General features: G+C 48.0%; 1 protein-coding gene and 1 pseudogene across 1 annotated transcript in view; both read right to left on the reverse strand.

Annotated features, from left to right (window-relative positions):
- The window catches only part of NTM (neurotrimin), a 944,459-nt gene that overhangs the window by 922,567 nt on the left and 2,975 nt on the right, over window positions 1-18,917 (reverse strand). The gene's annotated exons all lie outside the window — the stretch shown is intronic.
- On the reverse strand, window positions 7,288-7,401 carry LOC139031929 (U6atac minor spliceosomal RNA; annotated as a pseudogene).

Consider the following 18,917-nt stretch of genomic DNA (forward strand, 5'->3'; position numbering starts at 1 on the left):
TTTCTTTCTTCTATTGCTTGGAGGCCTCAGGACTGACCGCTTGGGCTTCTCTCCCGGACTTTGGGGAGGAGAGTTGAGAACATCACAGCCAGAGTTCTTGAGTTCACTAGATTCTGAGAGCCCAGCTAAGAGACTGCTGTCTCTGTAGCCACGTCTGTCAAGCAGTCCTGGAGATGCCGGCCACCTGTGTGGGCCCAGCGTGACGGCAGGGGAGTGGTGCTGAGGTGGAGTAGGGATGGCCCAGTTCCCCAGCTCCGTCAGACTCCCTAGAGAATGTGGAGACTGCACCCTTTCCCAGGCAGGTGCAATTACCCCCGGCACATCCTGCCTACAGGGAGTTTCCTGGGACATCAAAGAGGTTAGGACACCCCAGGGAAAAGTCACTCAAAAATCATAGACCTTGAACCTTTTCATCAAACCCTGTCTCCAGAGAATCTATACTGTGCCGAGCAGAAGCCGGCCTGGGAGGAGAGGGTCACGCAGTACGTGGGTTCTGCACTGATGGGGCTTCAGCGTTGAGCCAGGGAGGGGTCCAGTCTGGAGATGGACAGAGAGTGGACCTCCTCTCGGGGTGGAAGCCACACTTCCCAGCCAGGGCCAGGCACCTACCTGCCCACCCTCTCCTCCTGTCCTCTCTTCCACTTGCTCTCACAGGCTTATCCTTTTGACGATGATGCTTTAATGAATTTGCTTCTCTTTTTGTCTCTGGCCAGCTGGCTTCCCCCATGACCCACGGAGGTCCGTGCAGGTCAAAAATGATGGACAGCTGAGGCATATGACGCTCCAGGCCCCTTCCCAGTCAGGGGCTCTATTCAGACAGAGGGCTCCGGTCTCCGATGGTGTTACCGTGGCAGCAGGGTCCATGATGGTGAAACGCTGTAATATAGTATGACTTTGTGCCTTAATGAAATTTTTTCTAGACCACTAGGAAAAAAAGACTCCATTAACCACACTACAAAGGCCTCTACTTATTAGTATTTTAGAACAGTGGCACAACATTTTGTGAATCTAATTACTGCTGACAAATATGAAAATTGAAATCAAAGTTGAATTTTCAGCTACCGTGCCTCATATACCAGCCTTCTCTGACTCCGACTATTGCATCAACACATTTATTCTTCCAGTAGTTTCAGCAGAAGACGGGTGATTTTCCCTCTGCTTGCTGCTGCTTACTTCCCCCGCCCACCACCAGTCCCCATACCTTCCCCGGCTAGGACCCTATGTATTTTGAAGCATTAAATCTGACATATTCATCTTGGTGGCCAGCCCAAGCTAACTAACTTCATGTTTACCTGTCACAGATGCAGCAATGGGCTGAGCTGAGAAAGCGTCTTCCCTCCACCCCTCTCTCCTCCCGCCCCCAATCCTAGCCTTCTTTTTTTCAGATAAAAGTCATTTGACTGATTTCAAATTCCTCGTGATATCGGGACAAAAAAAAAAAAAAGGACTTGTCAACACCTTTCTTTCTTTCCCCTATTAAGCACACTGTAAAAATCAATCCCTTTTGTCACTTCACTCTGCTTGCGAGAATGTTTAATGGATGTCAAGGGAGCTAATGATCGCTGGTAGAAAATTCATTTTAGATTTGCTATTTATAAAGTGTTCAGTGCTCAGGTGGGAAATTAACATGAGGCAAGGAGCCGGCTGGGTGGGGGAGGGTGGGAGGCCACGCGGGGCCCTGCCAGGCCGGCAGTCGCTTTGTGTGGGTGGCACCCAAGGGATTCTTTGGGCAGAGGATGCTAGTGCCAGAGGTGCTGTGGGGGTCTGAAAGAACACAGGCTCCGGAAACATCCAGACCCCATGATCTGACCTTTCGGAGCCAAAATTTTTGTCAGTGATAAAATCCTATCTGCAGAACGCGGCTCACAAGTTGTAGAAAAGGATTAAATAAAATATTACACATAAAACATTCACTGGTGACTGGCGCCAAGGACTGGGACATGTTTGATAGATGTTTCGTTTTTTTCCCCACAGCCCCAACGGCCCAGGAGGGGACTGGGACAGGGGATGGTGAGCACAGAATTGCTCTGGAATCTGAAACTGACCAGGGCTGCACTCAAAGACAAGCCTGCCTGGCCTGCCCACACCACGGCCCCCACGTGAGCGCAGCAGTCCCTGGTTCTCAGACTTCAACAACAGCGAGCAGCAGAGTCACCTGGAGGGCCTCTTAAGCTCCACACAGCTGGGCCTCATTAGCTTCAGCGTTTTTGAGAGTCTAGACCAGGGGTCCCCAACCCTCTGGGCATCGGGGACCGGTTTGGGGGAAGATAATTTTTCCATGGACCCAGGTCAGGGAGGGTGGTTTTGGGATGATTCAAGGTGCATTTATTCTGCTCTCCATTTCTATTATGATTACGTCAGCTCTACCTCAGATCACCAGGCGTTAGATCCCGGAGACTGGGGACCCCTGGTCTAGAAGTCTGGGGTGGGGCCCCAGAACTAGCATTTCTGACAAGTGCCCAGGCGGTGCTGACCACTCTCAGAACCACCATGATGGCCCTGCGAAGGGAACAGTGTCCTGAAAGGCAATGTGGAACCACCGCCCAAAGGGCACCTCCCGAACGGCAAGTCGGTCCCCACCTGCCCGACCCCTGCCCCTCAAGCCAGAATTGTCCAGCAAATCCACGAAGGCTAGTTCCATCCCTCCCAAAGTTTACCTTGCTGGTTAAGCGGAAGAGCCAGGCGCCGGGTTCACGTTCTCATTTGCATCAGCACAAGCCAAGCCTCGGTCTCCCCTCTGGGTGGCTGGTGCCTCAGGGGCTGAGTGGGTCAGCTCCCAACCCTCCAGCCCTCCAAGGCTGTCTCAGTTGCACTCGGCACTCCAGGTCCAAAAGCTCTGGGCCACCCCTCACCTCACTTCTAGTCTCCTCTTCCTGGCCTTGCCTTGGACACTTCTCTGTTCTATTTGGATTAACTGCAAATCTCCTTTGATTACTCGCTGTGTTGAAACAGACATCCCGTTGCCACGTGTTTGATGACTGAGTCCCGGGGGAGTTCCTATTTGCAAGGCAGCCAGTTACGTGCACTCGGCCTTACACACACTCCTCGAGCTGCTAATTCATTGTCTAAGAAGTTGCTTTTCAGTTTCTGATTTTTCAATAATAGGCTTCTCACCAAGCCCTTAAGCTCCAGAAATAAGCCTAAAACTACTTTTCCAGTCATTTACATAAACACCAGTGGATCCGGAAGGGAGGAAAAGGGACTAGTTTTGCATGTTACTCCTAAGGCTCTGGAAGCCTCTATGGATAGCCTGTCAAGGCTGCAGATCTGGAAAAGTGCGGTGGGAAGCATGCGGCTCCCAGAAAACCTGACACCCCGGCGAATGATAAATCCTGAAATTTCTCCTGACGCCCTGGCTGCCGCTTTGCGGAGCTGGGTGGATATTCTGGGCACCAGCAAATTGTTCTGTCAGCACACGGCTCCCTCAGCTGCATCCTGTTAGGAAGTCTGTCATTCATCCCCCAGTCTCTGCACCGCAGCCCCACCCTCTGAGGCAGCATCTTGCCTCTTGGGGCAGGTAAACCAGTGGCTGCAGAAAAGCTGCCCAGAGGCAGGGCCCCGAGGGATAGAATTCAGTCTCCCTGCAGCTGGCCCCTCATTCTGTTGTGGGATTGTGGGTTCAGGGGGTGGACCATAGTAGGTGCTCAGTTAGCTCAACTGAGGAGAGGGACTTCCTGGCACGTGAGCCACTTTCAGCCACCATCTGTTTTTCTATTTCTCTTTCTTTCCCAAATGTGGATTTTAGATATAATCCAATGAGCCAGAAAGAGAAGCTCTCTTTTCTCCCCACTGCCAAACTACATACCTCCCCATTACAAAGAAGAGAAGCCAAGAAAACTTTCACCTTTTAGACTCTTAATTCTGATCTGGCCATTTTCCTGAGGTCTCAGATGTATGGACAAGAGACAGGTGTCAGATGAACATGGCACAAAAACAAGATGCCCCCTTCAATGTGAATTTCAGGTCAATAGCAAAAAAGTTTTAATATAAGTATGTGCTATACGTAATTAAAAGTTAGGCATCGCTTATCTGAAAATAAGTAGGGTGTCCTGGATTTTTATTTACTAAGGCTGGCAACCCAAAAGGAAATTCTCATTAGTTTACATATTTCTATTGACTTGCCTGGTAGCTCCGATAGTAAAGAATCCTCCTGCAATGCAGGAGACCCGGGTTCGAGCCCGGGTCAGGAAGATCTCCTAGAGAAGTGAATGGTTATGCACTCCAGTATTCTTGCCTGGAGACTCCACATGGACAGAGGAGCCTGACTGGTTACAGTCCATGGGTTGCAAAGACTCAGACATGACGGAGGGACTAACATTCCCTCACTCACTGTAGCTTTCGTACTGCCAAGTTTGCTTTGTCTGCAGGTTCCTTGCTAAGGAGGGAATGTTCCAGAGAAACTGAGACCCCTCCCCTGAGTCCCTGCAGCCCCCAGGGCAGCCCTTCCTTCCTATCAGAGTTCCTCACCTGTGCTACACGTCTGCCTGACGTCAGCGGCTCTCGACATTTAGGGTTCTCGCACATCTGAGGGCCTTCTCCAGACACAGGTAGCTGCCTTTTCAGAAAGCCCCAGACTTTCTGATTCAGGGACCAAGATTGGACCAGACATCATGGATGCCTGGGCTACAAGGCCAACTCCTAACAAGGAAACTGCCAAGAGGGATCCTCTGTGGATGGAATCGGTGAGTCTGAGCAGGTCTCAAAACCCCTTTGTTCTCCTTTTCCAGCCTTTTAAACTCTGTTCCTGGCTGTCTTCTGTCTGCCCCTCTCAACACTGACACAAGTGTGTGCAGGGTTGCACAGTGTTGGCCTCTCAGGAAGGACATCCCTGGGCCGAGAGCTTCGCAGGGTCACAGCGATGTGGAAAGACGTCAGCTTCCAGGTCAGTGTGCAGGGTCAGTTTCGAGGGTCCGTTTCCAAGTCAGTGTGCAGGGTCACTGTCTGGGTCAGTGGGGCCGCAGGGCAGCACAAGGAGGTCTCTGGGAGACAGAGCAGGACCCAGGCTGGGCAGAGGGGGAAGGGCTGCCAGGGCCGAGTTAAGGAACTTGGGCTTTATCTTGAGAACTGCATGCAGCTAATGGAGATTTTCAGTAAAGCACTCAAGTAGCTGAATTTGTTTTTGTAGCAAGACAATCAGTGATGGGCAAGATGGAGGAAGGGTTGATCTGGGATGCAGACTGGTACAGGAGACCCGTTCAGAGGCAACAGTAGTCCTGTGAGCAATGAAGTCAGCTTGAGCTGGCACTGGAGACATAGGGAAGGTCAGAATGGAAGCCAGTGGTGAGAGACTGCAGGGGAGGAGGGTCGGGGAGGGGAGTTGTGTGTGTGTGTAGGGGGGGGAGGTGCACATGCCGTCATGGGGAGAAACAGTCACATGTTCCTTCTGAACACATGCACTGTTCAGAAACCTCCTAGGGTCCCTGGCTTTACTTTTTCGGTATGAATGGAGAGACGAATTTCACAAGATAATTCACGTAAACATGAAAACTACATTTCAAGAAAGTTTAACTATTCCATTTACAGTTGAGGGAAATAAAGCCTTTAGGGAAAAAAAAACAAAAACAAAAACCCTCAGTTTCTAAAGGCAGAGTTAACAATGGAACTGCAATGAGAAAAGAATTTTTTGATTGGTGTGGAGATCAAGAAATATATTTTACATGGATAGGCTCTGCAAACTGTAAACGCAAAACTCTATCTCTGTAATTCCTTACAGAGCTCATGTGAGAACTGAGTTGGAGATGAGTTTTGACCGTGTTTGGGAGAAAGTCTAGTGTATCTCCTAAATGATGGGGAAAAGAGATGGAAAATACAGTGAGAGTAGATCATATCGTATTTTACAAATCTGGAGAAAAGAGGATCAAAACTAACATTTCACAGTAACATAAATGGAGCATAACATTTAAAAATTATGAATCACTATACTGTACAGCTGTAACATATAATATTGTACATCAACGATGCTTCAGTAAAAATAATAATAATAACAATAATTTTAAAGTCCAGAGAAAAAAGGATGCCATGAGGAAGGTTGTGATTAATACTACGTGGAATCCCTCTGATTCTCTAGCCAGTTCTCTCCAGCATTATTCACACAACTATTTCCAGTCCTTTTCTGCTTTCTGGGAAAAAAAATAGCCAGCCTATACAGTTATAGGCATACACAGGAAACTTATATACACGAGTGTGCACACATAAACCTTTCATGAATTACACTCAGAGAAAATATAAGCCATCAGATGCAAACTTCTTTGACTTCCTGTCACTAAGTTTCAAATTTTACCTGAGTCCATACAGTGCCACAGACTGCTAATCAGCTCTCATTTTTCCATTTGTCTTTATTGTGGCAAAATACACATAAAATTTACCATTTCAACCACTTTTAAGTATATGATTCCATGGCATTAAGAACATTCATGATGTTGTACAATTATAACCCCCATCAGTGTCCCCAGATCTCTCATCTTCCTAACAGAATCTCTGTACCCATGAAATAATAAACCCTCATTCCCACTCCTGGTAACTTCAATTCTACTTTTGGCCTATGGATTTCCTGTTCTAAGTACCTTATAGAAGTTGCATCATGCAATATTTGTCCTTTTGTGTCTGACATTTCACTTGGCATAATGTCTTCAAGGTTTTTCCATGTTGTCCACTGGTCCCCAACATTTTTAGCACCAGGGAGAAAGTGTTTCTTGGAAAGCAATTTTTCCACAGACCAGCTGGAGGTGGGGGCATGGTATGGGGTTGATTCAAGAGTATTACATTTATTGTGCACTTTATTTCCATTATTATTATTATCACCTCCAACTCAGATCATCAGGCATTAGATCCCAGAGGCTGGGGACCCATGTTGTAGCCCATGTCAGAATTTTACTCACTCATTTCCATAAGGCTGGATGACATCTCATCGTATGTACAGACCACATGTTGCTTACCCATTCCTCCCTGGCTGGGCACTTGGGTTTCTTCTGCTTTTGGTTAATGTGAATAATGCTGCTGTGAACATTGGCATGCAAATATCTGTTTGAGTGTCTTCTTTCAAATTTTGGGGTATATACACCTAGAAGTGAAACTGCTGGATCATATGGTAATTCCATTTTTAATTTTTTGAGGAAACAAGAATGATTTTCCACTGTGACTGCACCACTTACCTTCCCACCAGCTGTGCACAAGTTTCCATTTCAGTTTCTCTATATTGTCACCATTTTTAAAAACTAATAACCATCCTCATAGGTATTAAGTAGTATTGATTATGGTATTTGCATTTCCCTAAGGACCAGAGATGCTGAAAATCCGTGGTTAGATCACAGAATAAGTGGTAAGGCCTTAGTCATGCACTTGTATGGAGGCCCCTCCCGTCCTTGTCAAGGGATGGTTTAACCTCCTCCTTTCGTAAGACATGAACTGGCTCCTAATATTCACCGGCCCCTTCTTCCATGGTCACGGGCGCCCGAGTTTGTCCGGGCGTGTGGCCATCCAGAGTGGATGGTACCTTGCCCACACTGCCTTGCATCTCAGTGTGCCTGAGTGACTAAGCTCTGGCCCAGGACTTGTGAGGAAGGACGTTCTGTGACGGCTTCAAGGGAGGGAGCATCCTTGGGAGACAGTCTGTGCGTGCATACTGCCCTTTATTTTTTTCTCCTCTTCCATCCCATGGCCTGACACAAGGATGCTGACCTCTTAGACCTTGTACACTGGATCCAAACCATGGAAAGAGTGGGGTCCCTGAGTGTCCCTGAGGCTGGGAACACTGCACCAGCCAGGAACACAGTGGGGTGGTTTTGTAACCAGAGAGATAGACTTCTATCCTCTTTAAACCACTTTCACTGTGTGGTTGTCATTTCTGTCTGAACCCAAAGGTAATGGATATTTTCAAACATGTGGTTCCTTCCTTACTTTTCATAGTAATGATAGTGGTTTTTTTACTTCTCTGCAAGTCCCATTTTTCTTCCTATGCTCAAGATTTGCCCACCCAGCCGCACATTCCTCCAGGGCCCTCACCTGGGTAGCCACCTCCTATCTCCCCTTCACCCTCTTTTTACCAGCCTCACCCACCAGCATTCAGATCTGTCTTCCCTATTTTACAAAAGCAACAAACTTCTCTCCAACTACAGCTCCCATTGGTGTCACAACTTTATCTCCCTTTAAAATAAAGAAAAAAATAATCATCCATGTTTTTTATTCTCACCCCACTTGATCCCTACACTATGGCTCCACCCGCAAAGACTGTTTTCCCAAGAGAATAGAAGATATTCTTCCTCTAAGTCTGATCTTAGTTGATCGTCAGCAATATATGATGCGGTGACTAAGGCTCCTGCCTGCCCAAAACACACATCCTCCAACCCCAATGTCATCCCACTCTCCTGGTTTTTCTCCCCTGTTTTGGCCACTTCTTGTCAGTTGTTTTCCCAAGATCTCTTCCCTTCCTGATCCTTAAATCCTGGTTGTCTGCCCCATTTCTCATCATCTTCCTTCCTGGGTAACTCATTGTGTCTGTGTCAAAGGCTCTCTTGTTCAAGCTCAGGTATCTTTCCAGAGTTCCAGATTCATCCAGCTAGTTTCATATCAGAGAGCTCTGTGTACACCAATAAAACCATCGAGACCCAAATTGCATTCATCACACTCTCCCTAAAATCTGCCTGTGTCCTATTTACCCAGATATGAGAAGTCGTCTTCCATTTTGCTTTCTCGTGCATCATTGTTTTTCCTCTCCATCTCCAGGTCCTATCCTCTAAGTCAGCAGTCCCCAACCTTTTTGGCACCAGGCACTGGTTTTGTGAAAGACGAGTTTCCCATAGATAGGGGGCAGGGTATATTTCAGGCAGCAATGTGAGCTATGGGGAACAATGGGGAACTGCAGGTGAAGCTTTGCTGTCTCTCCCATCACTCACCTCCTGCTGTGTGGCCAGTTCCTGACCAGCCACGGACCTTGGACAGGTAGCTGTCAGCGGCCTTGGGGGTTGGGGACCCCTGCTCTAAGTTCCATGACGCTTGAATACCCACATCTCCTTGTCTCTGTCAGTCTCATCTGGTTAATTCATGCCTGCTTGGCTGCCACATCCTCTAGTCTTTTAATTCATTCTCACACTGCAACTGGAGTAACATTTTAACATTTTTAAGTAACCTAAATCATGTTATTTATCAATTAACACTGCAAACTTAATCACGCTGCTCTCTGGCATACAACCCTTTCTTCCCTCAGAATAAAATCTTTAACAAGAACCATAAAGTCACTTAAGGTGTGACTTGTGACTACTTCTGTAACTGCACCCCTTGTCTTTCTACCTACCAGCTGCCTCCACCCCCAATTTATCCCAGGAAACTACACCAACACACTCAGCCTAGCCAGATTGGTATTGGATTCCTAAATTCCTACCGTGCTTTCCTGCTTCTAGGATTTGGCATATGCTGATTCCTTTGCTTGTAATACTTCTCTCTCCTCTTACCTGGTTGAATCTGGTAACATTTGTGTCTCAGCTTTAGTACCTCTTCCTTCTAGAAGAGTTCTCTGACCTGATATATCTCGATGTGGCCATGGCAAACAAGACTTGCTTTCATCCCAACACTTACCATGCTGTCTTGAATTGTCTTTCTTGACTGAATGTAAGAACTAGGACTTATTGTTTATGGCCAGCACACAGTAGGGTCTGAATAAATCATTCTGGAGTAGTTGAAATAAAAATGTAAGTAAGAACTCGGCTATACTCTTGAATCTATGATTTTGCTGTGTTTTAATCATTCACCTTGGTGATGTGGACATGACAAGTTTATATCACTTGGGAATGACAGGAAACTAATGGTGACAGCTCATCAGAATACAAAAATAGCCTCAGTGGGTTTAAATAATGGACCCACATGCAATGAAATTTCAAACACATAAAAGCAAGGATGGGAGAGGTCTTAAATAACAGCAATTTAGACAGGGGAATGAGTGCAACTTCAGTGAGCAATAGTGTATAATATCTGAACAAGAAAGGAATGAGTGTAATAATAAAGTGGTCTGATGTATAAAGTCCAAAATGTAGTAGGCAATAACCCACTCCCCACTTTGCCAATCAAACTACAGCAGGAACAATCTGTCTGGTAATGTCTTTTAGTGAATCATCATCAAACTGGAACATGCTTAGAAGATAGTGATCACAATGATTAGTGGTTTAGAAGTTATGCATGATAATGGTGATAAGGAACTAAGAATGTCAAGGTAAGATAACTAGGGTGGGTCCATCACAGTTTTCTCTTAGAAAGATACTGGATCGCTCAATATTACTGGCACTTTGAGTGGCTCTAACTGGCATAAGTCAGAAAGAGGCACATTTTTGTTCCATGTAGATTTACTAGGATTGTATTCAGCTACAAGTAATAGAATCCTAATTATATGGAAATAGTTTCCATAAATAATACGTGTGGAAATACCTATTGCACAGCTGGCGTGACTGCTATGTTATCTTGAACTTGGGGTCCTTCTGTTAGACTGAGCCATGTGAAATTGTTTACATTCAACTATTTTTGATTTACTCAAACAGCAAATTCATTTAGTTCAGCCTAACAGCTTCCTGTTTTGCCATTCTGGTTGTAAGTGTTTTATAATTTTTTTTTTTTTTTTTGCCTTTCTGTTTGCAGGTTGGTTCCTGGACCCCCGGATAGTATGCCAGCCTCTCAGTTAAGAAAAGATGTAGGAGTGGTAGGGTTCACAAAGCACTCTTGAGTCCAACACTCAAACGGCCACCTGGGAAACTTCAGCCTACTTTCCATTGGCCTGACTCGCATGGCATGACGTCATCATCCTCGGCTCTAAGCAAACCTCAGAGGTGCATATTATAAGCAAGCATATTGCTGTCCTGAACAAGTTTAGAACACTATGTATAAAGAGAAAGGGTAGAATTTATACTGAGCAGTACTTTCTTGCAGAGTTTACCTACTATGAAACGGGGGGCTGGTGTCAGTTATCCTCAGCTATATCTGCACTGAAAGTCCTAAGTGTTTCAAAGTAGAGATGACCTCACCCCATTCTGATCCATATAAAGAGATTTTCTGTGAGTTGAACCTGGGCGTCTAACAATCTCCACAGGTGATTCGGATAGACAGCCAGAACCAGGACCACAACTCAGACAGCATCTCTTCTCTGGGGGTCCTGGAGCTGGTGAGCGGGAATTAGCCAATATCATTGAGGTGGGAGACCCGGCAAATTCCAAGGTACCTCCCACAACTCTAGAAAGTCTGAGTTTCTAGGCTTGATGATTAAACTATTTTAGCCTTGGACAAGAATTCAGCAGTGCCAGAGAGTGATGAAAAAGTGGTGAGAAGGCATTCAAATCCTTCTATTAAGAAGTTTTAAGGGAGGAAGGAAAGAGAAATACGGAACAATTATTCTTGTTTGCTTTCAGAACTGACAAAATGGCTTATTGAACTGCAGATGTCTGTGCACCACCAATTGCACTGAGAAAAAAGGCTGTCAAGTAATCTTGCTGTGCCTGGGTCAGGTTCCCCTCTGGCTGTTTAGAAGATAGTCAAATGCCCCTGGGGTAGGGAGTGGTGAAGAAGGAGGCAGAGTATGTTTGAAGTGGGTAAGAAGCACTGATCCTCTTCACCTTCTCTGGGTAAAGAAAACCCACCAGTCACTCTCCTCTTGTCCTAGGTCTGACTTTCCCTTGCCCTCTGATGCCAATGTGGCTCAGAGAGCAGCCCCCTCCTCCAAGCTTCTGACCAGCTGGCCCCTAGAGAGACCATTTCCTGCTCTTGGGTGAGTTTAGCCAGGAAGAACGAGAGTTCATTTCCAATACCTGGGTGCCTATAACATCTGGTTTATGGCTGGTGATGGCCAGCAGGGGTGACTGATGTTTGTAGTTTCATATTCAGAGTCTAAAAGAGGTCTTGTCAGAGGAAGAGATGAGTTGAATCTGATAAACAGACTTCAGAGAAGAGCAAGTTCCAAGGTCAGGTTGTTGTGTGAACAGTAAGACACAGTCATTGGAGAAGGAAAGGTTAATATAGCTCCCCTAGATTCTACAGGGTTCTATGGCTCCTGATAAACCTAAGGGCACTTCTCTCTCTCTTTCTCCCCCCCCCCCCCGCCTTTTTTTTTTATCCATAAACACTGATCTACTGTGTGCCGGGTACTGTGCTGGGTGTGCTGGCACACGGGCAGTACCAGACCTCCAGGAGCTCAATGTCCACAGATGGGAGACAGAGGCGTCAGCAGGGAGCTACGCAGACTTGCAATAGAAGCAAAGACCAGGAAGGACGTGCCAGAGCCGTGGGGGGCAGAAAAGAAGGCAGTCGGAGCTTCGGAGAGGCGCTGAGCCTGGAGTTCTGTATTGAATCATAACAAGTTTTAGCCAGGTGGACAGGACAGCTATCAGTAGAGGGAGCAGGTGCACACTTACTAGGGGGAAGACGCAGCAAAGCCCTAGGAATTCACGGAACCAGAGGACAAAGGGTTTGGAGAGAGACTGGCACCCCCGGGTCATGCCTTCCCAGAGAGCAGAGATTTCATTTTATCTGGATTTAGAATCAGGTGAGGCCACATCCTCTAATACTCAAAGCACACGGCGAAGAGATTTACCTTAAGAAGAAAACAGCAGAAATAGAAAAACAGCATAAAAAGAAAAGAGAATATATTTTAGGAAAGGGCCATCGGCACCCTTTCTATGAATGATTATACAGAAAACAGGAGAAAAGCTTGGAATCTTAGGGAGAAGGGGAGGGGATCGTGTTTTCAAATATTTGAAGAAAAGTCATGTCGAAGAAAAACCAGCTTCATCCTGTGAGTAGTAGTATTAGCAGCCTCGTAATACTATAGATGATATTTATTGAGAGCTTACTGTGTGCCAGGCAGTGTTCTGAGCACTTTCTCTGCAGTTACTTATGTAATCCTTACACCAGCCTTAAATGTAAGTCTCAGAATTAGCTCCGTTTTGTACAAGAGGGAACTGAATTGCCCTCAGAGGTTGATTAAATTGCCAAAGATTTCAGACTAGGAAGTGGCAGAACCAAAGCTTGGACCCAGACCATCCAACGACTATGCTGTGTTTCCTCTCCAAACCGAGAGCAAGGGGCTGGAATCGATAAGAGGACAGATTCTTCTCCTTTGTCTCCCTGTCTTCCTGATCAATCAGATGCAGTAGCTTTGGAGAGAGGCAAGTTCCCCCACACTGGAGTGGTGCAGCTGCACCACTGGGATGTTAGAGCTCCAACAGGGGGATTGAAATAAACCATGTGAAAGTCTCTCTGGGCCTGAGCTGGTTGTGACTGGCCTGGCTGACGGAGCAGCGGGAACACTTCGTGAGTTACCCAGGGACTGTATTTGGCATAAATCCACACGGTAGCTCTGCTCTCCCTGTGCCGCCTGTACCTGCTGACTCCATCAAAACAGGCATGCTTTCGCTCCTGCCTGCGCTGCAGGGTGTGACCTGGCTTGGAGGCGAGAGCCAGCCTCCCTCGCCCTAACACAGTAGCTGCCAAACTGCCATTGGGGTTCTGAGCACGGAGCCTTTGTTGCCGGTGAGAAGGAGAGAGATGCAAGCAGCAGGCTGGGTAGCGGGTTCCTGGGGAGTGAGCGGGAGTGGAGGCTGGGAGAGAGAGATGGAAATCTTCACACTTATGAATGGAGCTTCTGCCAAGACTCACCATCACTTAGCTCGTGCTAAATCAGGCTCCAACACATCCATTCTTGACCCACATTCACACATTCCAAGGCTCTGGAATTTCTCCTGTGGAATTGATCATTCTCATTCCTGAGTCCCACTACCTGAAATGCTGTGGCTTGTTCGTCCTTCCCTCCCACCTGAAAGATGCCTTCTAGACGAGAAACACAGGCATGTGTGGATACATGATAGAGTGTATGATACAGTGTGCACTATTTGTGTGCACACACACCACTCACATGTTCTGACTGTGGTCGTCTGTGGCTGTGTTTATATTCTTAGCTTCCTGCAAACAGACACTGCTTCTGCATATTTTCCCCTAGCACCACTACCTTTCAAGTACTAGACTCAGAAAGGCTATTTGCAGAATTGCAAAATGTGGGACGTGAAACTTGAAAATCTTTTAGTCCAACCACTTTATTTTAGAGATGAAGTGACAGAGGCTCCTAGAAGGGATGTGCCTTATCCCAGGTTGGAGAATGTTTTCTGATAACCGAAGAGGCATGGCTTTCAAACCTGGCCATAGGTTGGAACCTCTTAGAGAGCTCTGGAAAATATCCGAACATCTCACAAAGAGATGTTGATGTAAGCATTCTGGGATAGGTTCCAGGTATTGGCATTTTTATAAAGTTCCTCAGGTGATTCCATGGTAGAACAAATTTGAGGACCAATGGCTTAGAAAATAGGAGTATTGCAAGCAAAGGCACATTGTACCTGTCTCATGAGGACCTCCTAACCTCAGTAGAGGCAGATAGCTCCAGGTTGCTTGAGTTGAAGAATCATGGATCCATGAGAAAGGTACTTACCTGTACTTCTACAGGGGAAATGCTAAGAAGAGTCACCAGCACTACGGAAATTCAGACAGAAGCAGCCAGGTGAGCAACCCCTTTAAAGCGTTCAGAGGGCAGCCACAACTCACACTGTGAGCAGAAGGGAAGCTGGATTCTCTTTGGGTGCGTACGGCTGGAAACACAAGCTGATGACTGAAAAAAGGCTGTGTCCCAACCACAGTTATAGCATCAGAGGAGAACAAACAAACAACGACGCTTGTCTGTCATTTCAGGAACCCTAAATCAGGGTGTGATGAATGGGGAGCAGAGAAGGAAGTGGTAACCCACTCCAGTACTCTGGCCTGGAAATTCCCATGGACAGGGAAGACTGGTGGGCTCAGTCCATGGCTGAGTACACGAGTAGGGAGCAAAGAAAGAATTCTCAGAAAGGAGGTCATCTTAAGCCCACCCTAAAATAGGAAACCGTCAGGACCCCATGAGCTGCACTCGCCTCACCCTGATCAGCTGCCTCAGCACACCCCACCCTGTCCCTCATAAGCACCCCCACCCCTTGCTGTCTTTGGCCATCCAGTTCTCTGCAGAAGGCAGGGTACGAAGGCGCTGGACAGGCCACTGGCCAGGGCGGCAGTGGTGCCAAGAACCAACCAATAACTTGAAAGACAATGACGAGAGCCAGTGGTCACCAAGCACCAAGAGCAGCTTTTGCTGCCCACATGCTAAAGGAGGGAGCGTCACACATCCCTGAGCCCTTCCAGCCGGGAGTCACCATGGAGCAACAGAGGCAGCACCTCTGACGCGATGAACCCAGAGCCTGGCTGCACTCGCTCTCCCACGCTCCTCATCTAAAAACAAGCCTCCAGGGTTGGTGTGCGCTTGCCACCCGTCCTAATTTGCGCAAGCAACTGTGCAGGAGACTATGTCACCCAGCGCCCCTCCACCCCTACTTCTGATAATCCTGCTGGTTCTTCCCAAGGTGATTAAAAAAGATGACAAATCGAATCAAATCTGGGGACTGTACTCTGTCTAGTTGGTTTGGTCACTGATATATTCCCAGCACCTACAACAATGCAGGGAACGTAATAGGAACTCAATAAACACTCGCCAGGTGATTGAACCAATGCACAAGTAAACAACAAGATCTAGTCTGTGTTGAACTGGATTTTGGTGACACCACCAAGATGAAGCCAAGGAGGTACCTCTGGAGAGTGAATTTGAATGAGCTACTAAAGCCAAAACCAGTCCATCTTTTGAACAGTCCTTTATTACTGTAAAGGGCAACACTCTTCAAGAAGCCAAAAAAAAAAAAAAAAATCAAATTTAGTAACCTAAGATGTCCTTAGTAACAGAGCTGAAGAATGTGTTTTCCAATATTTGGTTTCTCAGCTTGACAGTCTCTCTTGAAATACTCTTTTCTCAGCAATGGAAATGTGAAGCGCTGTTGGTTTGTTTTGCAGTTTGCAAATGACTTACAGAGCTCTTCTGGCAGAGTTTCTGTTTTTCTTCTTGCAAATAAACAAAAGGCCATTTCTCTAATATGACTTAAGCGGGGGAGAATCTGTGATCTCCTGTCTTGGTTTGGGAAGGAACAGAAAAGGAGGGGCAAGCAGAAAGATGAGGGAAGAAACTGGAACAAGTAGGGTGTACAAGTGGAACAGAAGCAGGAAAGAGGCAAAGGGGGAAAGGATGTGGAACCCTGGGGTATCAGACACGCAACAGCTGAGGATGTTGCCTTCAGTGGGACCCCAGCCAACCTTACGGACATGAACTCCCCACTGGTTCCCTGGTACCCCCCCCCCCACCATTGCAGTTTATCATCTGGGCTCCTGTGACCTGGGAGGACAGACCCCCCCTCCCCCCTCTCCTAGGCAAGCCCTACATGAGGCGGAGCAGCCCCTGCCAGCCTGACCCAGATCTGTCAGCTGATCAATTATTTTTCCCACGGAGGAGAAGGAAAAATGAAAGGAAGAAAGAATAAGGGACGGCGAGAAACAGAAAAGGGAGGGCAGAGAAGAGGGGGAGAGAGGGCAGAAAGAGGGAGGGAGAAGAGGGGAGAGGAAGAGAGGGAGAAGCTGGCAGAGAGGGAAGGAGAGGGATGGTGGAGGGACATGCACATCTCTTCCGTGGACGCTCCTGTAAGTTTCAGCTGCCATAGCAAGGGCAGGCTCAGTTCAGAAGGTTGCAGAAACACACACACATAAATACATAAACATAAGCTCTAGAGGTTGCTGAACGAAATCAGTCAAAGCAGAGGATGGGGGCCTCTTCTTTCCACCCTTTGCCAGTCCAGCTTACATCTGGTTTTTACCCTCTGAAACTCCCGGTTCCTCCCATGTCCCCTCCCCCCAGGGCCCCGCCCCTCTGCCATTGGCCCCGCCCCCTGACACCTCCTGGCAAAAGTCTTCCTCCTACTAGGAAAGAGTCAGGAGGCGTGGTCCCGCGTCTTTCCTCTAAATTCCCTCTGGTGTTCTTCCACCGCGGACCCTCTACGGCAAGGAGGGCCCGGCCACCAGGTCTGCAGAGGAGACACCCCGGAGGATGTGGTACCCAAGACCCCATCGGACCTGCACGCCATCGATTACCTTATTTTTGCATGGTTTCATTTTTTTATGTTTAATTAGTTTTATTGAATTTCAAATGACTACAGACATAAAGTAAACATGTAACAAGCCAGTAGAGCAGAAAGGAAAGGAGCTGCATAAGTACCAGCAGGCTCAGCGTGGAGCTCCACTTAGCACCACATGTTTGCTGCGTTACAAGCATTAATGAGCCTTTACAGCCCTTGGGGGAGGTGCTCCCCGGCCTGCCAGACAGGTGGGGAGACTTCCCAGAGGGAAGTATTGTCACCTATGGAAGTCATAGGGAACTTGTGTTCAGATGTACCTGCTCCCCACCCAGCTGTGCTCAGGCCACCTGAAACGATTGGAAATCAGACAGACAGGCACGCCCATTACAGTGTTTGAAGGATCCATAGGACCTCTGCTGAGGTTAAATATAAAGCAAAGTGGATTGTTGGTGGTGGTGTTTTTAACACCTTCCTCTTTCTAGTTGATGGGCAGGAGCAGGCTATGAGCTCCAGACCTAAAATATCTGGAACAGAGACAAATCCTCGACACAGTCATCCTCTCTGAAGTATTTCCACCATAAGGAGATAGTGAGAGCATCGCACATCCTTCCAGCATCTTCCTACCGGTTCTGGAATCACCTGTCCTGCAGGCCACCCCTTCTTAGGATGTCCGGAGAGCACACCTCATCCCGAGGGATAAACCGTGGCTGAAATCAACACTGGTGTTACCCATCCATGACAAGTAGCTGGCCCCAGCCTGGGTTGCTGCACCTCAGGGCTGCCAGGGAGCAGGGGCAGATCTCCAGGGAGCTGCTAGGGACAGTGCCCCTTGGCACACTCAAGCAAGGAACCAGGAGAGGCCCCCTAGGGACACAGCTCAGCACCCTTCAGCCCCATGCCACAAGACAGGCCACTGAGAAGCCACGGAAGACAGGGGGAGAGGCCACAGCTGCGAGGAGGGCTTCTGGGGCTCACTTTGGCTTTAAAAGTGATGAAAGGGAAGAGCCTGAAAGTGCCACCCGAGAACGCCCCCCGGCTGGGACTCTGTGCCCAACTCCATCCAACGGCCGGAGGGCAGTCCCAGGGTGTGATGAGTAGAGGGAAGCTGCAGTTCTTATGCACTCCACGACTTGCCTGTGGCCTCCCTGCCTCCCCCGTTGGAAACTCCAAGCCTGGCAGCTAATGTCCACTTTGTGAAGCTCCTCTGTCATCTCCCCTTAATTTTTCTTTTTTTTTTTGGCCATGCTTCCAAGTGCCCACAATGCTTACTTACATCAGGCCCAGGAGCCCATCACCCCAAACTGATTTTTCACTCTGCCAGTAAACATTGTTACGGTCTCATCTGTCACCCCCACTGCCTGCATCTCAGAAGCGTTGCCCAGCTCAGGCTGCGGCTGGCACCCAAGTGTCTGCTGTGAGTGGCAGGAACTTGGCCGATCCGCCCAGCTGAACCGTGTCCGTGTCGCCGGCGCCCAGAGAAAGAGAGGGGAACCCAGCTCCATGTCCTCTCTGTTCCCCTCTGCCCTGCTGCTGTGTACGTGGGCAGGTAGTTGATGTGGGATGTGAGGAGATGAGAGAAAATGAGAAAGGTAAAGCAGGAATCTAGCCCAGCTCCTGGGAAGGTGTTGAAAGGAGCATTAATCCTTCGAAGGAGAAATGGTCGGGTTTCTAGAAAGAGGGAAGATGCTGCACACCAGCCGTTCCTCTCTGAGGCAGGAGGTGGGCGGTGAGCTGAAAAGGACAGCGCCTCATCCAGGAGCTGCTCTGGCTCCCAGGGCCGAGGAGGAGCTCTGGCTAATCAACTCTGGAGCGTCTTAGGGCCAGAGCCCCTGGGCGCTAATCACCCCCACCCTCCCCCTATCACTAATCGGGGCTGACTCCCTCCTCCTCTAAGCTGGATCATGGCGGCTGTGGGTTGGG

Source organism: Odocoileus virginianus, chromosome 28, assembly GCF_023699985.2.
Source record: "Odocoileus virginianus isolate 20LAN1187 ecotype Illinois chromosome 28, Ovbor_1.2, whole genome shotgun sequence".
In the NCBI taxonomy this organism is placed as follows: Eukaryota; Metazoa; Chordata; class Mammalia; order Artiodactyla; family Cervidae; genus Odocoileus; species Odocoileus virginianus.